Below are 17,217 nucleotides of genomic sequence, written 5' to 3'. Positions count from 1 at the left end.
CTTGGGAAGTAAGCTGTATGTATCATGTCCCTTTGCCCCAAGGACACTTTAGTCTTTTTTAAGAATAGAGTTCCCCTCCACACACCCCAATTAGAAGGAGATATATAATAATTACCTGTTTCTATGAAGCTCAGTGCGATAATCCAGTCCTTGATGAACACTCTTCAGACAAGGTCATTAGAATTTCCATTTCTCAAGCATGTGTCACTGGGGCCATCCTCATGTCTCCATCTCCTGTCTCTTTATTCTTTCTCATGTGGGACTTTTCTGCAGTGTACCTGTTCTACCTGATCTTGGACTATTTAAAAAATTCAAACCATTTTCTCAGCGACTCCCAGTTTGAGTCTGTTTCCCCATGGTGTAGCCTCAGATGTACGCATGGTTTTTGTTTTGTTTTAAACTTTTGGGCCAGAAACAGCTCAGAGAATCATTTCCCTCTCAGCACATCTAAAAGGCTGTTGTACTTATTTCGCCAACAGTGGGTAATGTTAACTCACTTTCTCTGTGAATAAGACATTCTCTGTCCCTTCTCACCAAGGCGAAATGCCGTTCACACCTTCCCAGTGAAATGGTACTGTCTGTGGGCTGACTTTGAGGTTGCTTCCTCTTCAGTCCACTCTATTTTAGTCTCCTTTCATGAGTCCACCCGCACACTGGTTCTTCTCTACATTGTTTCTTCCTTCACACGGTGTTGCTAGCATTTTTCCTTAGGAGGGAAAAGGTTTCTTTCTGCTCTGTTTCATAACATACTTGGAAAATATTCTTGTCTTCAGTGAAAGGCCTCAGGATAGAATGTGAGTTTCCCTGGATCACATAGTCTCTTAATACAAGTCACTCAGACAAGACAGAGAACTCTGAAGCCATTTCCCCTTTTGTGAAGTAAGAATAGGACCAAAGAGATGGCTCAGCCGTTAACACAACCAAATATGTAAAGTAAGATAATAATGTCATACTTCAGGGCAGTTCAGAGGATTTAATAAGATGGTGACATCAAAGTGCTTACTCCAGTGCAGAATATTGTAGCCACCAATAAACAGAAGCTGTTCTTAGAAGGATGGGAGAAAGCGCAGACTGCAGATACCAAAATACAGTGCGATGGTAAGAGGGATGTGTGCAGGGATTTGCTATAGAGCGAGGCAGGTTCCATCCCTAACCCAGGCCAGCAGTTACATGTCAAGTGTCAGTACTGTTGCTGATCCAGTGGTAACATCTGGAAATGCAGATTGGTGGTCCTGTGCTTGCTCTCGCTTCCTTTCATTTGATCTAGGTAAGAGACAGACAGACATGCGGTCCTCAGCAGTTACACAGGACACTCACTTCTGGACATCACCCTGCAGCTTCCTGACCACCAGGCTGTCACCAGCTCCCATCTGAGGTCTCCCATTCCATCCACTCTGGAGCTCTCCCACCTGTCTGTCAGTTTTAAGACCCTGGAGCACACCTAGGGTGTTCTACTTTCCTGTGCACGGCAATATACTTTAAAAATCTAGACTTCAGTTGTTCTTTGTTGGATGGTTTTCATGTATTCCACCCAACAGAGAGGATACTTGATGGGGAAAGTACTACTGTGTATGTTTATCTTATTGATTATTGAATAAAATACTGTTTGGCCAATGAGACAGCATGTTAGACAGGACTAGGAATCAAAGAGGATTCTGGGAAATGTATTAGAGAAGTGGTGATTCAGGCAGGAAGTGACATAGCAAGGAGACTCATATTTAAGAGAAGGAGAAACAGGAAGTGTCCCTTTTTTCCCCTGCGCTCCTGCTCCAGCGCACAATGTGATCCACCGGCAAGGAGGGACGCTAATAAGGCGCCCGATAAGATAAGTCTTATAAAACATATAGATTTATGATAATTAAGACTGAGCTAACAGATGAGAATCCTAGTCATTGGCCAAGCAGCATTGTACCTAATACAAGTTTCTGTGTATTCATTTGGGCCCTAACTCGGGCGGTCGGCTGGCATAAATCTCACACGTGGCGGTGGGGCTCAGACGGCCTTTGGCAGAAAGATTTATGGTAACAGATACTAATTAGAAAATTAAAAGAAGTACATCTCAGTACCATCTGGAGATGGTTTGAAGATCAATGGAGACATTTCCATCTGAAACATTATCTTAAGAGAATAAACACCCTATAGGTGCTGTTCCTTTGATTACATTCTCAAAGGCCTCACTTTAGTGAGCGGGCATTGTAATTAATTAAAACCCACCTTGACTGCTGGTTGATTTTCCCTTGATTAGCCCAGCAATTTCTCATCCGTCCCTCACAAAACACTAATCATTCTGAGTTGAAGCAGCCCGTCCTGACACCTGATTGCTGTGGAGCTGAAAACACCATGTCATTTCAGAAGTCTAAATCCTACAGCAATTTAAATTTTGTTCAGGCACAGATAGAAATGATACAAAATAGCTTTCATTATAGAAACTAATGGATAATAATGGCACTAATTTAAGACTTCAGAGGCATGAACACAAAGTGGAAACTTTGGGCCAATTAAAAAAAAAAAAGCCCTACATACTTTTAAAAGAGAAATGCTAAGTTGCCTGATACGCTTCTTCTTTAGCTCGAGTCCTTCTCTGTACACCTCTGGGTCTCAGCTAACAACTTAAAAATCAATGCATCTTCTGGGGAGTATTTCTCTGCGATTGAGAGTGATGGTAGTTTACACATGGAACAGCGTAGCTCAGACAGCTATGTCTTTCTTCCATATGTCTCAAACATCATAAAGAATCACAAGTTCAGCTTACTCCTATAATCCCAGCTAAGGTATAGCAATTTACATGGGTACAAGGAAAGCTGAGGCTGTCGAGTGCCTACCTGTCTCAAAAGGTAAAAACGAAACTAAGCCAACAGGCATCACTGATGTAAGTGGTATCTCTATGGCACATGTGGTGTAATGTTTAAATTTCTGAGTGACTTGCATGAAAGGAACCAATACCAGTTACCATGTGGCAGGTAAGAATGTTAAAATAACAGGGATAGAATCAATTTCTTTGGCTCTTTTGTCTCAACTGTAGCCTATGGTGGAAATGTTGGTAAGTCACATGGGGTAATTTATTCTGAAGAGGCTAGCACTTTGAGTTCCCTTTCACTTTCTAGTTTACAAGGATTGTAAAGGATTATAAAGGATGCTATTGCATCACTGAGAAACAATAAAAGGATGAAACATCCATGATTTGCCTTTAAAAAATTCCCCACATAGGACCATATTTACAGAAGGCACAGTGCAATGGTGTTGGCCTGGGCCACTGCTGCAGATAAGTTGGTTTCCCTAGGCATCTTCTCAAATAGGCAGCAGCAGAAGCTACCCCCAACACTGGTTCTTAACCTTCCTAATGTTGCAACCCTTTAATGCTACTTTATAACTGTAATTTTGCTACTGTTGTGAACTGTTATGTAAATATCTGCATTGTCTGATGGTCTTAGGTGACCCTGTGAAAGGGTCTCGTGACCCTAAAAGGGTCATGGCCCACAGGTTGAGAACCACTGCCCTAGAGTATGGCTTAGCATCCACAGGTCCTTGGGATCCTCTCATAGAGTCCTAGAGGATACTAGTGTCCTTGCAGCACAACAAAACCCCTTATCCATGGCTTCACATTCTGAGGTCTCAGGTACCTGCAGTCATTCATAGTTGCGGAAATAAGTAATCAGTAACTGTTCCTGCAATGTGTTATTATAATTGTCCCATTTTATTTTTGAGTTAGTCTCTTACTGTGACTAATTTAAACTTTAAGCTTATCATAGGTATGCTTGACTAAGAATAAATATAATATATAGATAGGATTCGGTCCTGTGTGTGGTTTTAGAGATCTATTCAGTACCTTGGAGAAGATGTAGGTAAAGGGTGCAATGATAATTAATGCATGGTATTTAATGCTTTCTCTCTCTTGTGAGTGCACAGTCGAAGTTTCAGTATATTGTACGACACATGATATTCCTGTACATTAGATTCCAAAGCAACCATTAAAGTCTACCCATGCTTTAAAACCCAGTTATGAAGGTGACTGGAAAACACATAAAGCAGCATGATTCATGTGACTCAAGTTCTGAAACATACACTTAGGTTTTCATTTTTAAATGTTTGGGGCTAATATTGAGTGCTTATGGTTATTTTTATTGCTTTTTTGTGGTACTGAAGGTTGAACTCAGTCTCACACATACTAAGAAATGCACCTCCTTAGCCTTATTTATTTCATTTAGTTAGTTAATTAAGGCATAGCCCTTCTAAATTGTCCAGTAAGGCTTTGATGTTTCAGCCTCCTGCCTCAGCATCCTAAGTAGCTAGGGTCACAGGCATGCACCCATAATATTCAGCCAGCCTAGTATTTTTTAAAGGAATTATGTCTCAAATTTCCCAGTTGTAATTTCAAATGAAGCAGATATCAATAGAGAGCATACAAATTGAAGTGCTCTGGGGTCCCCAACAGTTTTCAGAGTGGCAAGGATGGAGGAGATGAGCAAGTTGGAGAACCAATGTACTTGACAGTCCACTCTTCCATGATGTCTTCTAGTATCTTGTGGATCCCTGGCTGTCCAAGTAGCCTGAGCTCCAGCTGTCTCAGTTCAGATCAAAACTGCTTTGATATGTGATTAAAGCCCTTGCCACTGCCACTCAGATGGCCCTTTTATCTCCCTTCTTTCTCACATCCCCTCAGATCAGTAGACCTACTATATACAGATGATAAATCCAATGAGAAAGAAATCAGAGAAACATCACCCTTCACAATATCTACAAGCAACATAAAATATCTTGGGGTAATGCTAACCAAAAAAGTGAAAGACCTGTACAGTAAGAACTTTGAGTCTTTAAAGAAAGAAATTAAAGAAGATACCAGAAAATTGAAAGATCTCCCATGCTCTTGGATAGGTAGAATCAAATAATAAAAATGGCAATCTTGCCAAAAGTAATCTACAGAGTCAATGCAATCCCCATCAAAATCCCAACACAGTTCTTCAGAGACGTTGAAAGAACAATACTCAGCTTTATATGGAAAAACTAAACACCCAGGATAGCCAAAACAACGCTGTATAATAAAGGAACTTCTGGAGGCATCACCATCCCTGACTTCAAGCTCTATTATAGAACCGTAGTTCTGAAAACAGCTTGGTATTGGCACAAAAGTAGACAGACAGACCAATGGAATTGAAGTGACTGCACTTTTAAAGGCTGACCATGGAAGATAAAAGATGATAGAGCAAAACACAAGGGGGCAGGTTGCCGGCCATTGGAAGGGAGAAAGCTTCTAGAGGCATTGAGAATAGATGCTCATTGACATTAAGTATTGTAATGAAAAGCATTCTTTTTTAAAGACTTCATTTTTAGTTATGTGTATATGTGTGTATCTCTGTAGATGCGTGCACAGGGGCAGCCTGTGGATCCCTCAGAGCTGGAGGGACAGTCAGTGCTGGTGCTGGGGACCAAAACTGGGTCCTCTGCAAGAGGACCTTTTAACTACTGAACCATGTCTAGATTTCCAGCCAGAAATCCATAAACTTTAAGTATTCTGACATATATTCTTCGACCTCTCATTTCTCTGCTAACATCAATACAGGTGAAGATGCCCCCTATTGTTGAAGGAATGATCACTACGAACTCTGTTTTCAGATACCACCTACTTTCCTGCCAGACACATGATGGCTTGCTTAAACTGACTCGGCTGGTCACATCTGGTTTTCTTCCTTGGTTTTCTCTGTATCAATGTTTTCTGTAACCCACCACACAGAGGGATGGTCCTCTCAGTGTGGACATGTCCTCTGAACAACCAGCCAAGATATCCTAAGATGACATCCACTTGTCTGGACTGCCCAGTGATCTCTCCCCAAGCCACATGCCTGAGGACAAGTGCCTCCTGGGAACCTGGAAACTCCTTGAGTTATAACTGGGATCAAAAGTCTTTGCTCTGACCCCAGCTTGCTGCTCCCACAAGAAATCCTTTGTATGGGCAGGTTCATAGTCCTGAGGGAGGGTGTGCTATAACTGTTACTCTGTGTGTTCATCTTAGAAATAGTGACAGATATGTTTATCATGAGGCAATGCATTTAATTTCAAGATGCTTGAATGGAAAAGGAAATCCGACAAAAAGCCTTGAAGTGGTGAGATTGGGCCCTTAGCACTCGAAGAGGAGTGGCGCAAGAGGCCATTTGTGCTGTGTGGATTGGCATTGTATGGAGAGGGGAATCAGGTGTGGACACCAGCAGCATTTAACAGAGGCATGACTTAAAAGTAGCTGGATCAGGGTAGCAACTGGGATTTAAGTTTTCCTTCTTGACATACTGGCAAGAAAGGGATCCTAGAGGTGAAACATGGGAGCTTGGATGATGGCATTGCTTTGATCAAGGTATATAAGCTAGGAAACCAAGATCTGAAGGACAAGGACAATCCTTCCTCCCTAACACCCACTATATCTTCAAGTCCTAAATTCCCACGGTTAAAAAAACAAAACAAAACTGTCTTTTGCAAGAGATTCTTACCTTACACTGAAATGTTACACTGTATGTCTCTATTTCCTTACCATTAATTTTCCTCCCATTCTCCATGATGACCAGATTGGTCTCCTAAAAATAATACTGCACAAACATGATCTAGTTATATGTTTCTATGCATAGCTATACCTACATCTTATATAAACACACCAATTTGCCAATCTTTTCTTTTAGAAACTCTCTTTTACCTTAGGAATAAAACTTACATACTTGAACAGAATTCCTGTACTGGCTAGTTTTTGGCAACTTGGTACAAATTGGAGTACCTGGGGAGTGAGAGAATCTTAGGGATCTCAGTTGAGGAATTGCTTCCACACTGGCCTGTGGACATGTCTGTAGGGCTTTTTCTTAGTTGCTAAACGATATAGGGCAGCTTAGCTCACTGTGGGTTGGTGTCACCCATAGACAGGTGGTCCCATGTTTAATAAGAAATGTAGCTAAGGAAAGCAGAGGATAAAAGCCAGTAAACAGTGTTCCTCCTTGGTTTCTGCTTCAGTTACTGCCTCCAGGTTACTTCTTGAGTTCTGTCTTGGCTCTGCTCAATGGTGGACAACTTGTGTGTCAACTTGACATAAGCTAGTGTCATCCCAGAGGAAGGATCCCTCAGCAGAGGAAATGCCTTCTTGAGATGCAGCCGTAAGACATTTTATCATTTATCAATGGGGCAAGGCCAAGCCCATCATGGGTGGCGCCATGCCTGGGCTGTAGGTCATGGATTCTATAAGAAGTTGGGATGAGCAAACCATGGGAAGCAAGCCAGTAAGCATCACCCTCTCATGGCCTCTGTATCAGGTCCTGTCTCTGAGATCCTGTTATGTTTGAGTTTCTGTCCTTGGCTTCCTTCAGTGGCTAAAGTGTAAGCCAAATAAACACTTTTCTCCTCAATTTACCTTTTCGTCATGGTGTTTCACTGCAGCAATAGAAACACTAAGATAGCCTGTAAGCCAAATATTTCCTTTACTCCTCAAGTTGCTTTTGGTCATGGCATTTTTATCATAGCAATAAGAAGGCAAACTAGAAGAGTGCCATGGTTTGGAAATGTTCTCTAATAGCCTAGGGTGAGTGTGGTTGGCCAAAAATCACTATAACATGGTTAGGGGGTGGTGAAACCTTTAGGAAGAAGGACCTAGTGGGAAGAAAGAAGTTGGTGGCTTGCTCTTGAAGAAGACATTATGACCCTACAATTCTCCTTTCTTTTTCTGACCTCAGGCCTACACCAGGTAAGCAGGTTTCTTGTGCTCCATGCTTCTGCCATGAAGTACTGCCTTGCCACTGTCCCAAAAGCCATTGGGCCAAATAACTATTTCCAGAAGACTCTGAAATAATAGCCAGCTTGAATGTTTCTCATTATGGGTTTTTTCTAAGGTGTTTCTCTTTTGTTTTGTTTGGTTTTCAAGACAGGGTTTCTCCGTGTACCCTGACTGTCATAGAACTAGCTCTGTGGACCAGGCTGACCTCAAATTCACAAAGATCCACCTGTCTCTGCCTCCTGAGTGTTGGGATTAAAGAGGTACACTACCAATGCTGAACTTGGTGTTTTCTATAGTGACAAAAACCCTAACTACCACCAAGTGGGCCCAAAAGTTTTCATCTGCTACTTCAAAAGTTATTTACAACCATGTTTTTGCCATTTCTCAAAAATACACAATTTCTTTCTAAACTGGGGAAAACAGTCACATTAGTGAACCCTTAAGTATTCACTTCAGTCTTTTCTTTTTAAATCTGTGGTTTGTGGAAGGGCCCAGCCTGTCAGGAACAGCTCAGTGAGCTGCTTCCAAGAACTTCACAGTTCGGAGGGAAACAGAGATTACCTGGTCTGTCATTGGGCTTATGGAGTTTGACAGCCTCAACATTACATGGTACTACATTCTTATTGGTGATGCCACATCTCCTGGAGATTGTCTTTCCAGTATTTATTGTGGTAAAACATGATGTGAAAAATCTAAATGAACTAGAAATAAAGCTCCTGAATTTCAACATGATTGGGGCCTGTCAAGCTAAAGGGCACTGGCGACTAAAGGGCGAAATATAAATACTGCTCCTTCTGGTTGCTTTGCACTACTTCTGAAATGGCTATAGTGGATCCCCACTATTTCAGGTGGTTGTATTCTGGGAAGTCCCTGGGGATTCTGAGTTCCTGTGTACTGAGCTGCTGTTCTTAGAGGAAGTAGAGGCACGTTTCCCATGAGTCAATAGATACTCTTGCTATTTGATCTGAGTTTCGGTTAGACTTTCCTTATTTAGCGTGTGGTTGTGTCATTTAAATTGAAAAGCTCTAAGCCAACATCACTGTAGCTTATGCCTAAGTGAAACTTATCTAACACATACGATATCTCCAGCAGGCACATTGCAGCCTTTTTGTGCGCAGCAGTACTGTCGTGGTGTGTGCAGGTTAACACGCCAGTGGAAAATCATTCCACCCATGCCCTGCCTCTGAGCTCTGAGACTTGGAAACCATGTCCCGCTCCCTATGACTCAGAGTTGAAGTCCAAACAATGTTTCAGAGTAAAGGGCTGAGCAATACTTCTAGTTGTTCTGCTTCCACACCAGCTCACCACCCACACTCTACCAGCAGGCAGACACATACTCCTATAAAAGCCTGCCCCTCCTCACAGCTCTCTGCCATCTCTCTTCACATTCAGAGGAAGCTGCCACTCTATTCTTCTCCCCAATAAATCTCTTGTGTGAGATTTGTTGTGTGGTGTGACTTTGTGGTATCCTTGGCTCCCGGCTGCAACAGGAAAACACTTACGATGTGCTGACAGGTCATTTAGCATGGCAACTTCAACAACCATGAAAGAAATATGACTCTAAATTAAGCATCGAGGACACTTGTTCTCAGTTTGGGAGATTTCAATAGGAAATCACAGCACCTTGTTTTAACACATCCTTCTGTGTTGCAGCCCCTCCAAGCACCATCTGCTTCTCCAAGTGAAATGCCTGCAGTGAACAATCACTGGTGTTTCGGGACCCTTCTTGTTACTGACACAGCACCTCAAACCTGATCTAAGGCCAATCCATTACTTTCATCGTGGTCTTCTTTCTTCCTAAACTACACTATGATTATGAAAACAAGATAGGTCATGGGTCTCTTCATTCCTTTTAGTTGTGGTTTGAAAGTGAGATGTCTCCCACAAGTGCATGTATCTAAACACTTAGTCAACAGTGGATTGTGATATTTGTGGAAGGTTGTGGGACATACAGGAACTGAGGCCTTTTTGGAGGAAGAAGATCTTTTGAGGAGAGGCTTTGGAGATTATCTCTCAGCTCTGATTTCCACCACAGCCTCTCCGAGCTTCTTGATAAACTGGCATGTAGCAGACCACGGTCATTCCTCAAGTTCCAGCCATCACTACGACCAGCCACTTCCATCACCCTGCCTTCTCCCCCCTTATAGATTGTATCACCTTTAAACCAAATCCCCAAATAGAGAGAAAGACATTGACATTCCAACATAAGTAGTGTTTAGAACTGCAAAAAAGGTAAAACTAGAGACCCTACTATGGCACGTGTATCAAAAGTACAAAACAAACAAGGTTAAAAGTTGAGGGAAAAGTGCCAACTCCCCTGCAACAGAAGAAATGTCAGAATTATACCAGATGGCTCATCAGTAGCCTTAAAAGCCAAGAAAGTATGGAATGACATATTCCAACCAGGAAAGTAAATAAAGATTATCATACCTAGCAAAGCTTTCCTTTAAAATTGATGGAGAAATGGACAATTCCAACTCTAGTGAATTCAGCTCATGGCCACCAATCCACCACTAAAGGGAGTGCTTGAGGGAATGCTATATGCAGAAGAAAAAGGAAAGATAGTTTCCATTGAAAGAACACAGGAAAGAATAACTTTTGAAGACCTAGAAAGAGATCTATTATTTCCAACACAGTAAATTAGCAGCTAACCCAGTATGATTAGGAGAGAAAGAAAAGAACAAATAATTTCCAAACAACTAGGGTTTGTTTAGAAGTTTCCTCTTGGATTAAAACCCTCCACCTAAGATGCAGAGTGTTATAGGGGAGGCAAAATAACTGATGGCCTAAAGGAAGGTAAAGCATTCCACTCACAAGGAAACTTCTAAAGCTCAGAAGTAAACAACTCAAAGGCTTCACGGAAACCCCCCAAACTGACAGGATTTACTGGGCTCCTCCCTCTTCAAGCATATATAAGCTGTAAGGACTGCTGAGAGACAGTCTGATACAAGGTGAGCTGCCTAAAGACTTAGACCAACTGAGACACCTGGAAAAAGTGGAGCTCAACCAATCAGTCAAGAGCTAGCCACAGTGGCTGGAAGATGCTCAGAAGACAACAGAATCACCTGGACAGGACATTCTCCAACCTGTTTAACTGCCTGAAGGCTGTACAGCATGCTTCAGATTTCGAACTTTTATGAACTATCATCAGTGCCAGGGTCAGCTGCAGTGATCCATCTATCTTTGAGGAATCCTGGTTCCTCAAAGTAACCAAAGTAACCACTCACTATGGTCCTGTAAAAGTTACTGATTTGCTACATTGGATTGTGGTGATGTCTGTACTTTGTTCTGTTGTTGGTTATCTATATCGAATGAGTAGTCATTTGTAATGTCTCCCAAAGAATAGTGTCAAATAACACCATACAAAAAGCAATAAAGTTATAAGAATTAATAAATATCTCCCCCAAATTACCCTAAGTGTAAATAACTTCAACTCATCAACGAAAATGCACACTAGTTGACTAGTGAGCCTGGGATCTCTAAGACTCTGCCTCAAACATCAACAGTAACAACAACCAATCCAAGATCTCAAGTAAGTAATCTAACGATGTACTCCAGGGTCTTAGAAAAATAACAAAGTAAACTCCAAAGCAGTAGGTGGCAAGGATAATAAAGATCGAGGTAGAAATGAGCAGAAAGAGCAATACATAGAATCAAAGAATTACTTGAAAAAATAAATGACAAGCTTTGCCCAATTTGACCAAAAGAAAGAGAGGAATGAATTCACAATTAGAGAAGAGGAAACAGTAACTTCTATGACAGAGTCCAATGTTCAGAGGATCTAAATGAATAACCAACACATACTTGAAAGGTATTCAACACCCTGAGCCATCAGGAATTTGCAAATTAGAACTTCCTGAATCTTCTTCACCTGAGTTAGAATATCTGCCACGAAGATACCAAGAGACAAATGCTGCCTGGGATGTGGGAAAAGCTGAATCCGGGCACTGTGGGTGGGAGTGTAAACAGATGTAGTTGCCCTGTGGATATCAATGCGTAGGTTCCTCAAGTCTAAAAATGAAACTTCAGTCTGATCTAGCTATGCCACTCTCGGGTATATTCCTAAGGAATCTAAGTTAGCACACCATAGATAATTGCACACCCATGTCATTGTCATGGTACTCATAATAACCAAGTTACAGAAGCAGTGCAGATGTAGATCAACAGAAGTATGAAGTCGCAGATGATAGTACATATTCCTAAAGGAATTTATTTTCAAGTGTAAAAAATTAAGTCATGACATTTGATCTCCCATTCTACCCATTTTCCTTCACTGCTTCCATAACTTCGGTATTGTGAGTAACACAACAATGGCATGAATGTGCAGTTCTCTATGGTTCTCAGAGTGAAATGTGGTATCAGCAGCGGGTCTTTGAAATGGTATTATCCACCAGAGTGGATGGATAGTAACTGGACTTGCTGGGTTATCAAAGAACCAAAAACAAGTAAACAAAAAACGACATGAAGATGGGGTGGTGCAGGTCGGAAGGGATATGGGAGAAGTTGGAGAAAGAAAGTTAGCATTGTATGTGATCATAACAACATTGCATGCATGTTTGAAACTCCCCCCATAGAAAAGTTTTTGAAAAAGAACTTTCCTGCCATTTGAGTTGCTTTCCCCCTGTTTGTAGTGTCATTACTTCCTGCTTGCTTCCTAAGCCCTAAGGCATTCTTTGTGATTTTCATGTTCAGTAGTTTGACTCTAATGCATGCTAGTATAAATCTTTTCTGGTTTAAGGTCATTGCTTCCATCTTTAAGTTTGTGGTTTGAAGCCCAATGAAGCCTTCCTCATTTTTATTCATTTTAGTCTCTCTGGTTTTGATACTATAAATGTGAAAGATTTTCCTGGAATACTACAGGTCCCTAAGAGGTTCTGTTCTTTTGTATTTGCAGTTCATCTTTGGCCCTTGATGCTCTGATTTAGTGATTTATGTTGTTTCATCTTCAAATTCATTAATTTTTATTTTAATAGTGAAAAAAGCTGCCTTTAAAGTAAAATTATAATTATAAATTATACAATATATAACAAAATATAATTATAAATTATAATTTCAGTAATGTGAACGTTTGAACATATTTTGATATTTAAGAAACATGTTAAATAATTCTTAATTTCAAATTAGTTTTTTCTTTTCTTTTTTCTACTGCCTGGAAAAATGTTTTTTCATATAATATATTCCGATCATATTTTCCCCTCCCATCTCCTCCTAGATCCTTTCAACCTCCCCACCCACCCCATGCCATAGTCTTTCTTCTTTCTCTCTCTCTTTAGAAAACAGGCCACAACAACACAAAACCCAAACCAAACGAAACCAAAAAGCAACCCAAGAACAACAAGCAAAATAAAACAAAACCCAAAATGTAAGAAAATCATACGCACTCACAAGCTCACAGTAAAGAAATAAACTCCACAAAAGCACTAAACCGTAAGCCATAATATACAAACAAAAGACCAATGATACAAAAAAAATTGACCAAATAAAACAAGACAAGACCAAAAGTCTACAAAAATACTACTGAATTCATTTTGCTTTGGCCATCTCCTGTTGGGCATGGGACCTAGCCTGCAGTGTGGCTAATATACCCAGTGAAGCTCCACTGGGGAAAATAAATTTTCCTTTGAAAGTGTATGTGTCAATTTTAGCTAGTTTCTTGGATAGGGGTGGGAGCCTGTGTCCACTTAGATGGAAAGAAACTCAAAGCAATTTAACTAAAATCAGGGACAAAACAAGGCTATTTACTCTTTACATACCCATTTAATAAATAAAGTTTTAGCTAGAGAATAAGACAACAGAAGATCAAGGGATACAAATAGGAAGGGAAGAAGTGGAAGTATGATAGGATTTTATGCATAAAAATCCTCAAAAACTCTACCAGGAAACTTCTTAGTAGATCAACACTTCAATGAGGTAGTAGGATTCAAAATTTGCACACAAATACCAGTACCCCTCGTATATACAAACGATTAGTTCTTCATTTCTCTACAGTCCACTATTGATCTTGTCATTGAACATTTTGTTTTGAGTGGCATGTTACATTCATTTAGTTCCAACCTTCTTGTTTGCATCATCAGTTTATATCATTTCTTGTTTTTGCTTAGTTATGTTGCCCTTAAATTTCTTTTTAATCTTTTCCTTATTAGTGAAGAATTATTGTGTGTGTGTGTGTGTGTGTGTGTGTGTGTAAGCTCATGCACACGCATGCATAAAAGTGTACAATTTGTTATATGTATATGCATATAAAGGACATAAGCTAACATTGGGATTCCTCATATTTTTATACACACACACACAAACACACATATGTATATATTCTTTTGTGTGTGTGTGTGCACACATATGCATGAAAGTATACAATTTGTTATATTCATGTGCACATAGAGTGCATAAGTTAACATTGTGATTCCTCCTATTCCTATTTTTTTAATATCTCTTCCCCTTCTTTTTGGGACATGGTCTGTTACTGACCTTGGTCTTGCCAATTGGCTAGAGTGTGTGGTCAGCATGACCCTGTCTTTGCATCTTCAGTTCTGGCTTTACCAGCGTGGTGCATGCCACTATGACAAGAACATGGGATGAAACTTGGGTTCTTATGCTTCTGTGGCAAGCACCAAATGAGCCATCTCCCTTTCCCCCAGAAAAGTCCTCTTAGAAAGGTTGCTTGTCAGGCAATCCTACTATCAGTATGATCTCGGAGTTGCTATCTTTTCTCCTTTAGTTTAAAAAAAGGTATTGCATTTTGTATGACAAGACTGAAGCATGCAAGCAAGCAAGCAACAACACCCCCCCCACACACACACAAACAACTCTTAGTGTTCTGAATAGAAGATTAAAAATCCTACAAAACTCCAGTGTTTTGATACGGATTTATTGACATTATCTCACTGATGTGGAGGTGAATGGTGAAAACATACACTCCCCACTTGGCTCTGTCAGTATTTAGAGATAAGGTAGAAACACCCACTATTTCTCCTTGAGTGTGGAGATTTAAATGCTTCTCCAGGCTTCCACTGATTCCACATTGGCAGCCTGGAACACTGTTGTTTCTGCAATAAAAATGGTTGACCTAGAAATATTTTTAGATTAGCAATTACATCATAAACAAGGAAGACAGAAAATATGTATGTATATCATGACTGATCCTTTTTTGGAAGGGTGAGCTAATGCTCTGACAGAACAAGCCTTTGGAAGGATGAGCTAATGCTCTGACAGAACAAGCTTTTGAATGAACAAGAGTCATTTAAGCAGACAGTCTCTGGCCACAAGTAACTGTGCAATCATTTTGGTTCAGCTTCCCTGGAAGCAAACTTTGAGACAAGCATGTGTTTACTTGGAGTTGATCACAAAAATCACCAAAAAGGTGCGGGTGATGGGAGGGTATGAGTACTTTCTGAAGGAGAGCATTGTGAAGTAGTGGCTAGCCCAGGCTAGCTGAGATTTTGAAGAATTTGAGCTATTTATGCATTAGTTCTTATTAGTTTCTGTTCATGGGTTGCTCAGGGCTGGCTGAGAAAACTTCCGTGACCAGAAAAAGTCCTCAGGTACAGAGATAAAATAATGACATTTGTGATTTAGCCAGGTGTGTGCCAATGGCAAGCCTGAGGGAGTTGAGAATGATACCAAGAGCAGCAGCATTGTCACTAGCCAAGGTGTGGCCTAATTGCTCCATGGCCACATTTTATTACCCAGAGTAAAATATTTGGATGAAAATGTGCCTCCTTCAGCTAGAGCCACCCTGCCCCACACTATGACTCTGGCTTCTCTGAGTTTTGTGAGAACACACTTTCAGAGTAATGCTTCCCTTCTTTGTGTCTTGATTAGCATGCCCAGTGTGGTAGTTTGAATGTGACAGCCCCCTACTACTCTCATAGGTTGTGGCACTATTAGGAGGAATGGCTTTGCTGGAATGGGTATGGCTTTGTTGGAGAAGTATATCACTGTGGGGGCAGGATCTCACCTAGTATCTCAGTCAATTTCCTGTTGCCTTCAAGACTCTCAGCTATTCATCCAGCACCATGTCTGCCTGCATGCCACCGTGCTCCCTGCTGTGATAATCCAGTCAGACCTGGCCCCATCCCTGGTAAACTGACACAGTGCCTCTGTGCATGGAAAGCAGTTCCCCAACTCTGGACCCAGGTGTGGAGGTCTCTTTAAGAGAAAAACTCCACCCACCTTCTCTCTCTTTCTGCTGTTTCTCTGAGGAAGCAGCCCTCTCTATCTCTTTCTCTTTGTCTCTTTTCTCTCTTTCTCTCTGTTTCTTCTCTCTTCCCTTTCCCTACTCCCTTACCTCTCTGAATAAACTTTTCACATAAGTCACATCTGCTCTGCAAGTCTTTGTCTGTATCCTACCTGCTGGTCTCTCACACACCACTGGGACCCACCAAAGGTCCCACCTCATGGCATATTATGACACCTGCCATGATGATAATGTACTAAACTTCCAAAACTGTAAGCAAGCCACCCTAATTAAATGTTTTTCCTTTATAAGAATTGTCATGGTTATAGTGTCTCTTCATTGCAATAAAAACCCTAAGACATCCATCAATCTTTCTTGTACTTTCATTGTCATCAAGGACACACCTAGTGTTCTCCAGAAACCTGATGTCCCATCACTTTAAAATGTCACTGGCAAATCCATGCTGGGATACTTGCAAATGCTACACTACCACCACAGGCTGAGCTGAATTCTAAGAGGGATATAAGAATAGACTAACACCCTAATCGATGCTACCTATTACATGGTGGGAAGGGAATGTCACTGGTGTCCTGTGCTCCTGCAAACATTTCCACCTACAGATCTTGTGGTACCAGTTCACTTCTGTGTTCAATTCGGAAGAAGTGGAATCTGAAGGTTTTATTTTATTAACAGGTGAGTAGCTTAATGAGTGAATTAACGCTTAGCACCTGGACTCATAATGTGCAGGTCTGTGAGGCAGAGCTCGACTACCGGAGGTTTTGGACCTGTTTGGAGGAAAACCTTTTCACACTAGTTCTCCAGCTATCAAGAGTTCAGAAATAATGTTTAACTACCACACTAGGCTATTGTAAGGACAAATTGAAAGTGGAACTGTCTAATTTTTACCTGCAGTCACAAAGGATGCTTTTCTTGCTTGGGAATTTATGAGATTATAACGGGGAGGTATCATTTCTATTCCTTATTGCTGGCCTTAGAAATGTGTAAAACATATGGAGGAGCCAATTTAAATGCATGAAGAAGACTGTGTCTCCTATTTCCTGAGGGATAATAGCAATTTCACCCTTCCTGTATGTTTTGTCTTGGCTTAAAATGTGAGAATAGAGAACCAGACAATGAAAGTCCTTTTAAATGCCCCAGGTGTCAAATGTCAAAATATTCCCATGGTCAGAAACATCCAACCTACATAAAAGTCTAAAACTCACTTGAAGAGAAAGACTCCTCTTTACTCCCTTTTATTCTCTCTCAGTTACCTCTAGTGGCAGTCAAAAAGGGCACTGCTTTC

Source organism: Cricetulus griseus, assembly GCF_003668045.3.
Source record: "Cricetulus griseus strain 17A/GY chromosome 1 unlocalized genomic scaffold, alternate assembly CriGri-PICRH-1.0 chr1_1, whole genome shotgun sequence".
NCBI classification, from domain to species: domain Eukaryota; kingdom Metazoa; phylum Chordata; class Mammalia; order Rodentia; family Cricetidae; genus Cricetulus; species Cricetulus griseus.
This window is presented reverse-complemented; position numbering follows the sequence as displayed.